The sequence below is a fragment of the Oncorhynchus nerka genome, linkage group LG14 (genome assembly GCF_034236695.1).
Source record: "Oncorhynchus nerka isolate Pitt River linkage group LG14, Oner_Uvic_2.0, whole genome shotgun sequence".
Lineage (NCBI taxonomy): Eukaryota > Metazoa > Chordata > Actinopteri > Salmoniformes > Salmonidae > Oncorhynchus > Oncorhynchus nerka.
The window spans coordinates 11,963,975-11,979,251 of NC_088409.1; the positions used below are offsets into that span (position 1 = coordinate 11,963,975).

General features: G+C 44.1%; 1 protein-coding gene across 1 annotated transcript in view; it reads right to left on the reverse strand.

The window, feature by feature from the left end:
• nradd (neurotrophin receptor associated death domain) overlaps positions 1–15,277 on the reverse strand; it is a 37,103-nt gene that overhangs the window by 21,034 nt on the left and 792 nt on the right. The window lies entirely within an intron of this gene.

Sequence of the window (15,277 nt, forward strand, 5' to 3'; positions counted from 1 at the left end):
GTTTACAGCACGCTGGTTTATACAGCATTTTAGAATGTTTACAGCACGCTGGTTTTCACAGCATTTTAGAATGTTTACAGCACGCTGGTTTATACAACATTTTAGAATGTTTACAGCACGCTGGTCTTCACAACATTTTAGAATGTTTACAGCACGCTGGTTTATACAGCATTTTAGAATGTTTACAGCACGCTGGTTTATACAGCATTTTAGAATGTTTACAGCACGCTGGTTTATACAACATTTTAGAATGTTTACAGCACGCTGGTCTTCACAACATTTTAGAATGTTTACAGCACGCTGGTTTTCACAGCATTTTAGAATGTTTACAGCACGCTGGTCTTCACAACATTTTAGAATGTTTACAGCACGCTGGTTTATACAGCATTTTAGAATGTTTACAGCACGCTGGTTTATACAGCATTTTAGTTTTACATTTTAGAATGCTGGTTTTACATTTTAGAATGTTTACAGCACGCTGGTCTTCACAACATTTTAGAATGTTTACAGCACGCTGGTCTTCACAGCATTTTAGAATGTTTACAGCACAGCACGCTGGTTTTCACAGCATTTTAGAATGTTTACAGCACGCTGGTTTTCACAGCATTTTAGAATGTTTACAGCACGCTGGTTTATACAGCATTTTAGAATGTTTACAGCACGCTGGTTTTCACAGCATTTTAGAATGTTTACAGCACGCTGGTTTATACAGCATTTTAGAATGTTTACAGCACGCTGGTTTATACAACATTTTAGAACAGCTGGTTTTCACAACATTTTAGAATGTTTACAGCACGCTGGTTTCACAGCATTTTAGAATGTTTACAGCACGCTGGTTTTCACAGCATTTTAGAATGTTTACAGCACGCTGGTTTATACAGCATTTTAGAATGTTTACAGCACGCTGGTTTTCACAGCATTTTAGAATGTTTACAGCACGCTGGTTTATACAGCATTTTAGAATGTTTACAGCACGCTGGTTTATACAGCATTTTAGAATGTTTACAGCACGCTGGTTTATACAGCATTTTAGAATGTTTACAGCACGCTGGTTTTACAGCATTTTAGAATGTTTACAGCAATGTTTCACAGCATTTTAGAATGTTTACAGCACGCTGGTTTATACAGCATTTTAGAATGTTTACAGCACGCTGGTTTATACAGCATTTTAGAATGTTTACAGCACGCTGGTTTATACAGCATTTTAGAATGTTTACAGCACGCTGGTTTTCACAGCATTTTAGAATGTTTACAGCACGCGCATTTTAGAATGTTTACAGCACGCTGGTTTATACAGCATTTTAGAATGTTTACAGCACGCTGGTTTATACAGCATTTTAGAATGTTTACAGCACGCTGGTTTATACAACATTTTAGAATGTTTACAGCACGCTGGTTTTCACAGCATTTTAGAATGTTTACAGCACGCTGGTTTTCATTTTAGAAGCACGCTGGTTTATACAGCATTTTAGAATGTTTACAGCACGCTGGTTTTCACAGCATTTTAGAATGTTTACAGCACGCTGGTTTTCACAGCACGCTGGTTTTCACAGCATTTTAGAATGTTTACAGCACGCTGGTTTTCACAGCATTTTAGAATGTTTACAGCACGCTGGTTTTCACAGCATTTTAGAATGTTTACAGCACGCTGGTTTTCACAGCATTTTAGAATGTTTACAGCACGCTGGTTTATACAGCATTTTAGAATGTTTACAGCACGCTGGTCTTCACAACATTTTAGAATGTTTACAGCACGCTGGTTTATACAACATTTTAGAATGTTTACAGCACGCTGGTTTATACAACATTTTAGAATGTTTACAGCACGCTGGTTTTCACAGCATTTTAGAATGTTTACAGCACGCTGGTTTATACAACATTTTAGAATGTTTACAGCACGCTGGTCTTCACAGCATTTTAGAATGTTTACAGCACGCTGGTTTATACAGCATTTTAGAATGTTTACAGCACGCTGGTTTTCACAGCATTTTAGAATGTTTACAGCACGCTGGTTTTCACAGCATTTTAGAATGTTTACAGCACGCTGGTTTATACAGCATTTTAGAATGTTTACAGCACGCTGGTTTTCACAGCATTTTAGAATGTTTACAGCACGCTGGTTTATACAACATTTTAGAATGTTTACAGCACGCTGGTTTTCACAGCATTTTAGAATGTTTACAGCACGCTGGTTTATACAGCATTTTAGAATGTTTACAGCACGCTGGTTTATACAACATTTTAGAATGTTTACAGCACGCTGGTTTATACAACATTTTAGAATGTTTACAGCACGCTGGTCTTCACAACATTTTAGAATGTTTACAGCACGCTGGTTTTCACAGCATTTTAGAATGTTTACAGCACGCTGGTTTTCACAGCACGCTGGTTTTCACAGCATTTTAGAATGTTTACAGCACGCTGGTTTATACAGCATTTTAGAATGTTTACAGCACGCTGGTTTATACAACATTGTAGAATGTTTACAGCACGCTGGTTTATACAACATTTTAGAATCTTTACAGCATGCTGGTCTTCACAACATTTTAGAATGTTTACAGCACAGCACGCTGGTTTTCACAGCATTTTAGAATGTTTACAGCACGCTGGTTTTCACAGCATTTTAGAATGTTTACAGCACGCTGGTTTATACAGCATTTTAGAATGTTTACAGCACGCTGGTTTTCACAGCATTTTAGAATGTTTACAGCACGCTGGTTTATACAGCATTTTAGAATGTTTACAGCACGCTGGTTTATACAGCATTTTAGAATGTTTACAGCACGCTGGTCTTCACAACATTTTAGAATGTTTACAGCACGCTGGTCTTCACAGCGTTTTAGAATGTTTAGAGCACAGCACACTGGTTTTCACAGCATTTTAGAATGTTTACAGCACGCTGGTTTTCACAGCATTTTAGAATGTTTACAGCACGCTGGTTTATACAGCATTTTAGAATGTTTACAGCACGCTGGTTTATACAGCATTTTAGAATGTTTACAGCACGCTGGTTTATACAGCATTTTAGAATGTTTACAGCACGCTGGTTTATACAGCATTTTAGAATGTTTACAGCACGCTGGTTTTCACAGCATTTTAGAATGTTTACAGCACGCTGGTTTATACAGCATTTTAGAATGTTTACAGCACGCTGGTTTTCACAGCATTTTAGAATGTTTACAGCACGCTGGTTTTCACAGCATTTTAGAATGTTTACAGCACGCTGGTCTTCACAACATTTTAGAATGTTTACAGCACGCTGGTTTATACAGCATTTTAGAATGTTTACAGCACGCTGGTTTATACAGCATTTTAGAATGTTTACAGCACGCTGGTTTATACAGCATTTTAGAATGTTTACAGCACGCTGGTTTTCACAGCATTTTAGAATGTTTACAGCACGCTGGTTTTCACAGCACGCTGGTTTATACAGCATTTTAGAATGTTTACAGCACGCTGGTTTTCACAGCATTTTAGAATGTTTACAGCACGCTGGTTTTCACAGCACGCTGGTTTTCACAGCATTTTAGAATGTTTACAGCACGCTGGTTTTCACAGCATTTTAGAATGTTTACAGCACGCTGGTTTTCACAGCAGAATGTTTTACGCTGGTTTTCACAGCATTTTAGAATGTTTACAGCACGCTGGTTTATACAGCATTTTAGAATGTTTACAGCACGCTGGTCTTCACAACATTTTAGAATGTTTACAGCACGCTGGTTTATACAACATTTTAGAATGTTTACAGCACGCTGGTTTATACAACATTTTAGAATGTTTACAGCACGCTGGTTTATACAGCATTTTAGAATGTTTACAGCACGCTGGTTTATACAACATTTTAGAATGTTTACAGCACGCTGGTCTTCACAGCATTTTAGAATGTTTACAGCACGCTGGTTTATACAGCATTTTAGAATGTTTACAGCACGCTGGTTTTCACAGCATTTTAGAATGTTTACAGCACGCTGGTTTTCACAGCATTTTAGAATGTTTACAGCACGCTGGTTTATACAGCATTTTAGAATGTTTACAGCACGCTGGTTTTCACAGCATTTTAGAATGTTTACAGCACGCTGGTTTATACAGCATTTTAGAATGTTTACAGCACGCTGGTCTTCACAGCATTTTAGAATGTTTACAGCACGCTGGTTTATACAGCATTTTAGAATGTTTACAGCACGCTGGTTTATACAACATTTTAGAATGTTTACAGCACGCTGGTTTATACAACATTTTAGAATGTTTACAGCACGCTGGTTTTCACAGCATTTTAGAATGTTTACAGCACGCTGGTTTACAGCATTTTAGAACAGCATTTTAGAATGTTTACAGCACGCTGGTTTTCACAGCATTTTAGAATGTTTACAGCACGCTGGTTTTCACAGCATTTTAGAATGTTTACAGCACGCTGGTTTATACAGCATTTTAGAATGTTTACAGCACGCTGGTTTATACAGCATTTTAGAATGTTTACAGCACGCTGGTTTTCACAGCATTTTAGAATGTTTACAGCACGCTGGTTTTCACAGCATTTTAGAATGTTTACAGCACGCTGGTTTTCACAGCATTTTAGAATGTTTACAGCACGCTGGTTTATACAGCATTTTAGAATGTTTACAGCACGCTGGTTTTCACAGCATTTTAGAATGTTTACAGCACGCTGGTTTATACAGCATTTTAGAATGTTTACAGCACGCTGGTTTTACAACATTTTAGAATGTTTACAGCACGCTGGTTTATACAGCATTTTAGAATGTTTACAGCACGCTGGTTTATACAGCATTTTAGAATGTTTACAGCACGCTGGTCTTCACAGCATTTTAGAATGTTTACAGCACGCTGGTTTATACAGCATTTTAGAATGTTTACAGCACGCTGGTTTATACAGCATTTTAGAATGTTTACAGCACGCTGGTTTTCACAGCATTTTAGAATGTTTACAGCACGCTGGTTTATACAGCATTTTAGAATGTTTACAGCACGCTGGTTTATACAGCATTTTAGAATGTTTACAGCACGCTGGTTTATACAACATTTTAGAATGTTTACAGCACGCTGGTCTTCACAACATTTTAGAATGTTTACAGCACGCTGGTTTATACAACATTTTAGAATGTTTACAGCACGCTGGTTTATACAGCATTTTAGAATGTTTACAGCACGCTGGTTTATACAACATTTTAGAATGTTTACAGCACGCTGGTTTTCACAGCATTTTAGAATGTTTACAGCACGCTGGTTTTCACAGCACGCTGGTTTATACAGCATTTTAGAATGTTTACAGCACGCTGGTTTTCACAGCATTTTAGAATGTTTACAGCACGCTGGTTTTCACAGCATTTTAGAATGTTTACAGCACGCTGGTTTTCACAGCATTTTAGAATGTTTACAGCACGCTGGTTTATACAGCATTTTAGAATGTTTACAGCACGCTGGTTTTACAGCATTTTAGAATGTTTACAGCACGCTGGTTTCACAACATTTTAGAATGTTTACAGCACGCTGGTTTATACAGCATTTTAGAATGTTTACAGCACGCTGGTTTTACAGCATTTTAGAATGTTTACAGCACGCTGGTTTATACACAGCATTTTAGAATGTTTACAGCACGCTGGTTTATACAGCATTTTAGAATGTTTACAGCACGCTGGTTTTCACAGCATTTTAGAATGTTTACAGCACGCTGGTTTATACAGCATTTTAGAATGTTTACAGCACGCTGGTTTATACAGCATTTTAGAATGTTTACAGCACGCTGGTTTTCACAGCATTTTAGAATGTTTACAGCACGCTGGTTTTCACAGCATTTTAGAATGTTTACAGCACGCTGGTTTATACAGCATTTTAGAATGTTTACAGCACGCTGGTTTTCACAGCATTTTAGAATGTTTACAGCACGCTGGTTTATACAACATTTTAGAATGTTTACAGCACGCTGGTTTATACAACATTTTAGAATGTTTACAGCACGCTGGTTTATACAGCATTTTAGAATGTTTACAGCACGCTGGTTTATACAACATTTTAGAATGTTTACAGCACGCTGGTTTATACAGCATTTTAGAATGTTTACAGCACGCTGGTTTTCACAGCATTTTAGAATGTTTACAGCACGCTGGTTTTCACAGCATTTTAGAATGTTTACAGCACGCTGGTTTTCACAGCATTTTAGAATGTTTACAGCACGCTGGTTTTCACAGCACGCTGGTTTTCACAGCATTTTAGAATGTTTACAGCACGCTGGTTTATACAGCATTTTAGAATGTTTACAGCACGCTGGTTTTCACAGCATTTTAGAATGTTTACAGCACGCTGGTTTATACAACATTTTAGAATGTTTACAGCACGCTGGTCTTCACAACATTTTAGAATGTTTACAGCACGCTGGTTTATACAACATTTTAGAATGTTTACAGCACGCTGGTTTATACAACATTTTAGAATGTTTACAGCACGCTGGTTTTCACAGCATTTTAGAATGTTTACAGCACGCTGGTTTATACAGCATTTTAGAATGTTTACAGCACGCTGGTTTATACAGCATTTTAGAATGTTTACAGCACGCTGGTTTTCACAGCATTTTAGAATGTTTACAGCACGCTGGTCTTCACAACATTTTAGAATGTTTACAGCACGCTGGTTTATACAACATTTTAGAATGTTTACAGCACGCTGGTTTATACAGCATTTTAGAATGTTTACAGCACGCTGGTCTTCACAGCATTTTAGAATGTTTACAGCACGCTGGTTTTCACAGCATTTTAGAATGTTTACAGCACGCTGGTTTCACAGCATTTTAGAATGTTTTTTACAGCATTTTAGAATGTTTACAGCACGCTGGTTTTCACAGCATTTTAGAATGTTTACAGCACGCTGGTTTTCACAGCATTTTGAATGTTTTCACAGCATTTTAGAATGTTTACAGCACGCTGGTTTATACAGCATTTTAGAATGTTTACAGCACGCTGGTTTTCACAGCATTTTAGAATGTTTACAGCACGCTGGTTTATACAACATTTTAGAATGTTTACAGCACGCTGGTCTTCACAACATTTTAGAATGTTTACAGCACGCTGGTTTATACAACATTTTAGAATGTTTACAGCACGCTGGTTTATACAACATTTTAGAATGTTTACAGCACGCTGGTTTTCACAGCATTTTAGAATGTTTACAGCACGCTGGTTTATACAGCATTTTAGAATGTTTACAGCACGCTGGTTTTCACAGCATTTTAGAATGTTTACAGCACGCTGGTTTATACAACATTTTAGAATGTTTACAGCACGCTGGTCTTCACAACATTTTAGAATGTTTACAGCACGCTGGTTTATACAGCATTTTAGAATGTTTACAGCACGCTGGTTTATACAACATTTTAGAATGTTTACAGCACGCTGGTCTTCACAACATTTTAGAATGTTTACAGCACGCTGGTTTATACAACATTTTAGAATGTTTACAGCACGCTGGTTTATACAACATTTTAGAATGTTTACAGCACGCTGGTTTATACAGCATTTTAGAATGTTTACAGCACGCTGGTTTTCACAGCATTATAGAATGTTTACAGCACGCTGGTTTATACAGCACGCTGGTTTATACAGCATTTTAGAATGTTTACAGCACGCTGGTTTTCACAGCATTTTAGAATGTTTACAGCACGCTGGTTTTCACAGCATTTTAGAATGTTTACAGCACGCTGGTTTATACAGCATTTTAGAATGTTTACAGCACGCTGGTCTTCACAACATTTTAGAATGTTTACAGCACGCTGGTTTATACAACATTTTAGAATGTTTACAGCACGCTGGTTTATACAACATTTTAGAATGTTTACAGCACGCTGGTTTTCACAGCATTTTAGAATGTTTACAGCACGCTGGTTTATACAGCATTTTAGAATGTTTACAGCACGCTGGTCTTCACAACATTTTAGAATGTTTACAGCACGCTGGTTTATACAACATTTTAGAATGTTTACAGCACGCTGGTCTTCACAACATTTTAGAATGTTTACAGCACGCTGGTTTATACAACATTTTAGAATGTTTACAGCACGCTGGTTTATACAACATTTTAGAATGTTTACAGCACGCTGGTTTATACAGCATTTTAGAATGTTTACAGCACGCTGGTTTTCACAGCATTTTAGAATGTTTACAGCACGCTGGTTTTCACAACATTTTAGAATGTTTACAGCACGCTGGTTTATACAGCATTTTAGAATGTTTACAGCACGCTGGTTTATACAGCATTTTAGAATGTTTACAGCACGCTGGTTTTCACAGCATTTTAGAATGTTTACAGCACGCTGGTTTATACAGCATTTTAGAATGTTTACAGCACGCTGGTTTTCACAGCATTTTAGAATGTTTACAGCACGCTGGTTTTCACAGCATTTTAGAATGTTTACAGCACGCTGGTCTTCACAGCATTTTAGAATGTTTACAGCACGCTGGTTTATACAGCATTTTAGAATGTTTACAGCACGCTGGTTTTCACAGCATTTTAGAATGTTACCTGTAATGTTCACCTCCTGTAGCCTAACTGTCATCTAAAACAAATGTCATCCTGCACCTAAATTACAAGGGTTGGATTTGCACTAAACTATTTTATATTTCAGCACTTAAAAGGCATGTACAAAATCTGGTGTACATTGTCTACTGGTATCATTTTAAACTGGGAACGTACAGCACCTTCACAAAGGACTTTTTCCACACGTTGTTGCTTTACAGCCTGAATTTAAAATGGATTCAATTCAGATTTTGTGTAACTCGCCTAAACAAAAGACCCCATAATGTCTTGAGTCATTAAGTATTCAACCCCTTTGTTATGACAAGCCTAAATAAGTTCAGAAGTAAACATTTGCTTAACAAGTCACATAATAAGTAGAAAGGACTCACTCTGTGTGCAATAATAGTGTTTAACATGATTTTTGATTGACTACCTCATCTCTGTACCCCACACATACAATTACCCATCCACTGGATTATAAATGCTTTGTTGCAGCGATGCTGTCTGGTAGTGTCTCCAACTGCTGCTTCAGCGTGCTGTAGACCAGAAACTGGCAACCACACACACACGCGCACAACACACTACACATGCGCACACTACACACACACACGAGAAAGTCCAGACAGGGTCCACTCCAGCTCTACTTTGCTCTGCAGAGCCAGACCCATTGGCATTTCCTCTTGTGCTGACCAAATATAGAGTTAAAAATTCCCCTCCGTGCACCAGTTCATGGGGTGGAGTGTGTGTGTGTGTGTGGGGGGGGTAGTGTGTTTGTGTAGTGTGTGTGTGTGTGTGTATAAACATCCACCCTACCCGGGGCTTAATGACCACAGTAATCAGGACTGGGACTAACAGAGCTCTGATTTATGGACCTCAGAGGGAATGTGTGACTTGTGTAAAAGGTCTCCGTACTCGCCTACTGAACAGGAATAGGCAGTTGAGAAAGTCAACATGAAAAGTGAGCCGATTTGCATATGACATCAGGGTGGGATCTTGTTCCAAAAAGGTGCTGACTTTTGATGAACTATATTAGAATCATTGTGTACTGTTCTATTATATGCTAGCTTATATAAACCATTTTCAGACTGTTATGTGGTAGCTCAGGACTTGCTTACATACAGAGCCAAGCAGCCTACACAGTCGACACCTCCTTGGCTCAAGGACCATGAGAAAAGAGAACACACAGACCTGATCTGTCTGCTCCAGGGCCACTGGAGAGAGTTGAGGGGCCGCAGTTGCTCTCTCCACTTCAGTAGTAGAGGACTTGATTCCCTGGTGAGAGGAGACCTCCATGGAGCCCTCCTCTCTCCACTTCAGTAGTAGAGGACTTGATTCCCTGGTGAGAGGAGACCTCCATGGAGCCCTATCTGCTTTCAAAAGGGGCTATGAACTCCACGTCTGTCACGGTTAATCCGTCAACACACACACATAAGCAACGCACACACACACAAAAGTGTGAATACACACAGAAGCACATGTACACACAGAAGCGCACGTACACACAGAAGCGTGCAGTCACCCAGTCGTGAGCATGCACACACACTCCCTAAAGCCGCCCTTAGGTCTTTTTGCAATGCAATCCCATTTGACATGATATTTGACTCCTTGTCTGCAGCAGCATGGAGTTTCCACGTGAGAGTGATGAGCACATGAAAGGGTGCGGAGCCCCAGGAGGCAGGGCTCTCCCTCCACCCTAACCCTGACCCTCACACCCTGGGGTCAGCAGCATGGTGTCACCACCTCCACCCTGACCCTCACACCCTGAGGACAGCAGCATGGTGTCACCACCTCCACCCTGAGGACAGCAGCATGGTGTCACCACCTCCACTCTGACCCTCACACCCTGAGGACAGCAGCATGGTGTCACCACCTCCACCCTGAGGACAGCAGCATGGTGTCACCACCTCCACCCTGAGGACAGCAGCATGGTGTCACCACCTCCACCCTGACCCTCACACCCTGAGGACAGCAGCATGGTGTCACCACCTCCACCCTGGGGACAGCAGCATGGTGTCACCACCTCCACCCTGACCCTCACACCCTGAGGACAGCAGCATGGTGTCATCACCTCCACCCTGACCCTCACACCCTGAGGACAGCAGCATGGTGTCCACCCACCCTCACACCCTGAGGACCCTGTCACCCTCTGACACCCTGAGGACAGCAGCATGGTGTCACCACCTCCACCCTGAGGACAGCAGCATGGTGTCACCACCTCCACCCTGACCCTGACACCCTGGGGACAGCAGCATGGTGTCACCACCTCCACCCTGAGGACAGCAGCATGGTGTCACCACCTCCACCCTGACCCTGACACCCTGGGGACAGCAGTATGGTGTCACCACCTCCACCCTGACCCTCACACACTGAGGACAGCAGCATGGTGTCACCACCTCCACCCTGACCCTCACACCCTGAGGACAGCAGCATGGTGTCACCACCTCCACCCTGAGGACAGCAGCATGGTGTCACCACCTCCACCCTGACCCTCACACCCTGAGGACAGCAGCATGGTGTCACCACCTCCACCCTGAGGACAGCAGCATGGTGTCATCACCTCCACCCTGACCCTCACACCCTGAGGACAGCAGCATGGTGTCACCACCTCCACCCTGACCCTCACACCCTGAGGACAGCAGCATGGTGTCACCACCTCCACCCTGAGGACAGCAGCATGGTGTCACCACCTCCACCCTGAGGACAGCAGCATGGTGTCACCACCACCCTGACCCCACCCTGGGGACAGCAGCATGGTGTCACCACCTCCACCCTGAGGACAGCAGCATGGTGTCACCACCTCCACCCTGACCCTGACACCCTGGGGACAGCAGTATGGTGTCACCACCTCCACCCTGACCCTCACACACTGAGGACCACCTCCACCCTGACCCTCACACCCTGAGGACAGCAGCATGGTGTCACCACCTCCACCCTGAGGACAACAGCATGGTGTCACCACCTCCACTCTGACCCTCACACCCTGGGGACAGCAGCATGGTGTCACCACCTCCACCCTGGGGACAGCAGCATGGTGTCACCACCTCCACCCTAACTCTCACACCCTGGGGACAGCAGCATGGTGTCACCACCTCCACCCTGGGGACAGCAGCATGGTGTCACCACCTCCACCCTGACCCTCACACCCTGGGGACAGCAGCATGGTGTCACCACCTCCACCCTGGGGACAGCAGCATGGTGTCACCACCTCCACCCTGACCCTCACACCCTGAGGACAGCAGCATGGTGTCACCACCTCCACCCTGACCCTCACACCCTGAGGACAGCAGCATGGTGTCACCACCTCCACCCTGACCCTCACACCCTGAGGACAGCAGCATGGTGTCACCACCTCCACCCTGACCCTCACACCCTGGGGACAGCAGTATGGTGTCACCACCTCCACCCTGACCCTCACACCCTGGGAACAGCAGCAGGGTGTCACCACCTCCACCCTGACACCCTGAGGACAGCAGCATGGTGTCACCACCTCCACCCTGACCCTCACACCCTGGGGACAGCAGCATGGTGTCACCACCTCCACCCTGACCCTCACACCCTGAGGACAGCAGCATGGTGTCACCACCTCCACCCTGAGCAGCATGGTGTCACCACCTCACACCCTGGGGACAGCATGGTGTCACCACCTCCACCCACCCTGGGGACAGCAGCATGGTGTCACCACCTCCACCCTGACCCTGACACCCTGAGGACAGCAGCATGGTGACCCAGGACAGCAGCATGGTGTCACCACCTCCACCCTGACCCTCACACCCTGGGGACAGCAGCATGGTGTCACCACCTCCACCCTGGGGACAGCAGCATGGTGTCACCACCTCCACCCTGACCCTCACACCCTGGGGACAGCAGCATGGTGTCACCACCTCCACCCTGACCCTCACACCCTGGGGACAGCAGTATGGTGTCACCACCTCCACCCTGACCCTCACACCCTGGGAACAGCAGCAGGTGTCACCACCTCCACCCTGACCCTGACACCCTGGGGACAGCAGTATGGTGTCACCACCTCCACCCTGACACCCTGAGGACAGCAGCATGGTGTCACCACCTCCACCCTGAGGACAGCAGCATGGTGTCACCACCTCCACCCTGACCCTCACACCCTGGGGACAGCAGCATGGTGTCACCACCTGGGGACAGCAGCCACCCTGACCCCCTGGGGACAGCAGCATGGTGTCACCACCTCCACCCTGACCCTCACACCCTGGGGACAGCAGCATGGTGTCACCACCTCCACCCTGACCCTCACACCCTGAGGACAGCAGCATGGTGTCACCACCTCCACCCTGACCCTCACACCCTGGGGACAGCAGCATGGTGTCACCACCTCCACCCTGAGGACAGCAGCGTGGTGTCACCACCTCCACCCTGGGGACAGCAGCATGGTGTCACCACCTCCACCCTGACCCTCACACCCTGAGGACAGCAGCATGGTGTCACCACCTCCACCCTGAGGACACCCTGGGGACAGCAGCATGGTGTCACCACCTCCACCCTGACCCTCACACCCTGGGAACAGCAGCTGGTGTCACCACCCACCCTGACACCCTGGGGAGGACAGCAGCAGCATGGTGTCACCACCTCCACCCACCCTGAGGACACCCTGGGGACAGCGTGGTGTCACCACCTCCACCCTGAGGACAGCAGCGTGGTGTCACCACCTCCACCCTGAGGACAGCACACCCTGAGGACAGCAGCGTGGTGTCACCACCTCCACCCTGGGGACAGCAGCATGGTGTCACCACCTCCACCCTGACACCCTGAGGACAGCAGCTCCACCCTGAGGACAGCAGCATGGTGTCACCACCTCCACCCTGACCCTGGGGACAGCAGCATGGTGTCACCACCTCCACCCTGAGGACAGCAGCGTGGTGTCACCACCTCCACCCTGAGGACAGCAGCGTGGTGTCACCACCTCCACCCTGAGGACAGCAGCGTGGTGTCACCACCTCCACCCTGAGACGTCCAGCAGACAGAAGAACAGGAGATGTAGATAGAGGTCCTGTAGTGCACTATATAGGGAATAGGGTGCCATTTGGGAGGCAGTGAACTATATACGCAATAGGGTGCTATTTGGGATGCACATAATTGCCTCCATGACCCATTATTGCCTCCATGATTTATTATCTGGGCAAGTCTGGGCAAAATGTGGACCTATCGGCCCTGGTCAAAAGTAGTGCACAATATAGGGAATAGGGTGCCATTTGGGAGGCAGTGAACTATATACGCAATAGGGTGCCATTTTGGGACAGACACACTAAGGCAGAGGGACGTGTAGGGAGGGTGGTGTCTGATTGGTCCATGATTTTAATCTGCACACTGTCATCAGCAGTAGCAGGACATCTTTAAAAAGTCAACGTTTGGAATCTGGAACGTTTTTTTGTTAACCATGTTTTGTTCCAGTCAGGGAATATGCTGAGCTTTCCATCTCCTCCTAACAGCATGACAAACTACTGGATACCAATAGCCGTGCCACTGTAAGCCTGCTTGTCTGGCTACAATCTATTATTAAAGTTCTCAATATGCTGATTTACTCTCTCAAAGATGTCGCTGTGCGAAAGCAAAGCAGCGGTCGTGAGTTCAAGTGGAAACCAATCAGAAAACTGCTTAGCGTCAACATGGAAATTACATTTACTGTTCTGTTACAAACAGGGTCGCCCTTCTCTCGCCACAGACTGAGAGAAATTATCATTTCTTTGCTCCGGATATCCAGACCGCAGCGATAGTTTTACTCATGACGCATTTCTACCAGGAATTGCCGCAAGGAAGGACTATGGCACTATCTATGAATTGTAATACAGTTTGGTAATGTAACAGAGAACCTTGGACAATCAACCCACTAACATTAGTGGGCCCGTGTGATTCAACGAAAAGTATAATGATCTTTAATACATTGAGGTTTGAAAAAACATTCATATTAAGCAGAGAAAACTAATTGGAGAAGTTCACCAAAAAAAAATCTTTTTTAAATTTTCAAACAAACCTCTGTGATAGAAACAAAGGTGTGTTTTGGGGAAAAAAACAATTGTTTTCCATTTAAAATGAACGTTTGTTGTTATTATCCCCTCATTAAACAGATAAATATCTTTCCGGGGTCACATGAATGCAGAGTGAATTAAGATCTGATGGAGTTTTATCTCCAGCGCTTTGATCTTGAAGAAAGGGTTAGGCCCTGGGAACATGACAAGACATGCTGCCTCTCCTCTCCTCTCCTCTACAGGCCCTCGGGGCTGTTGGACTTGAAAGGAGATGGAGTGTCAAATTGTCATCTTCTCCAGCTGTGGAAAGGATTATTCTGACACTTTGATCTGTACAAGTCAAATCTCTCACTTTAACTACCTGCATTAACGTTTAAATTTACACACCCTTATAATACAGCCTAAGCTTTATCAATTGGTAAAGAAGATAAACTAAGATCAGAAAAGAAAAACAGAGTTTATCTCTGAGTAAAAGCAGGAGAGTTGTAGATAATGACAATATGTCACATTCTGTAGCTATACAGAACATTGTCAATGTAGAGTGAGAAGTTGGCTAGATTACAATGTAACACAACCAAGACGCAAGGCATCTAATCATTGCCAGCTTCCAATTGGCTCATTCACCACCCCCCTCCTCCCCCCTGTAACTATTCCCCAGGTCGCTGCAGTAAATCAGAATGTGTTCTCAGTCAAATGACCTGGTTAAATAAAATAAATGCATGTAATTACAATGTAGCGCGTGCGTAATGCCAACATAGTTT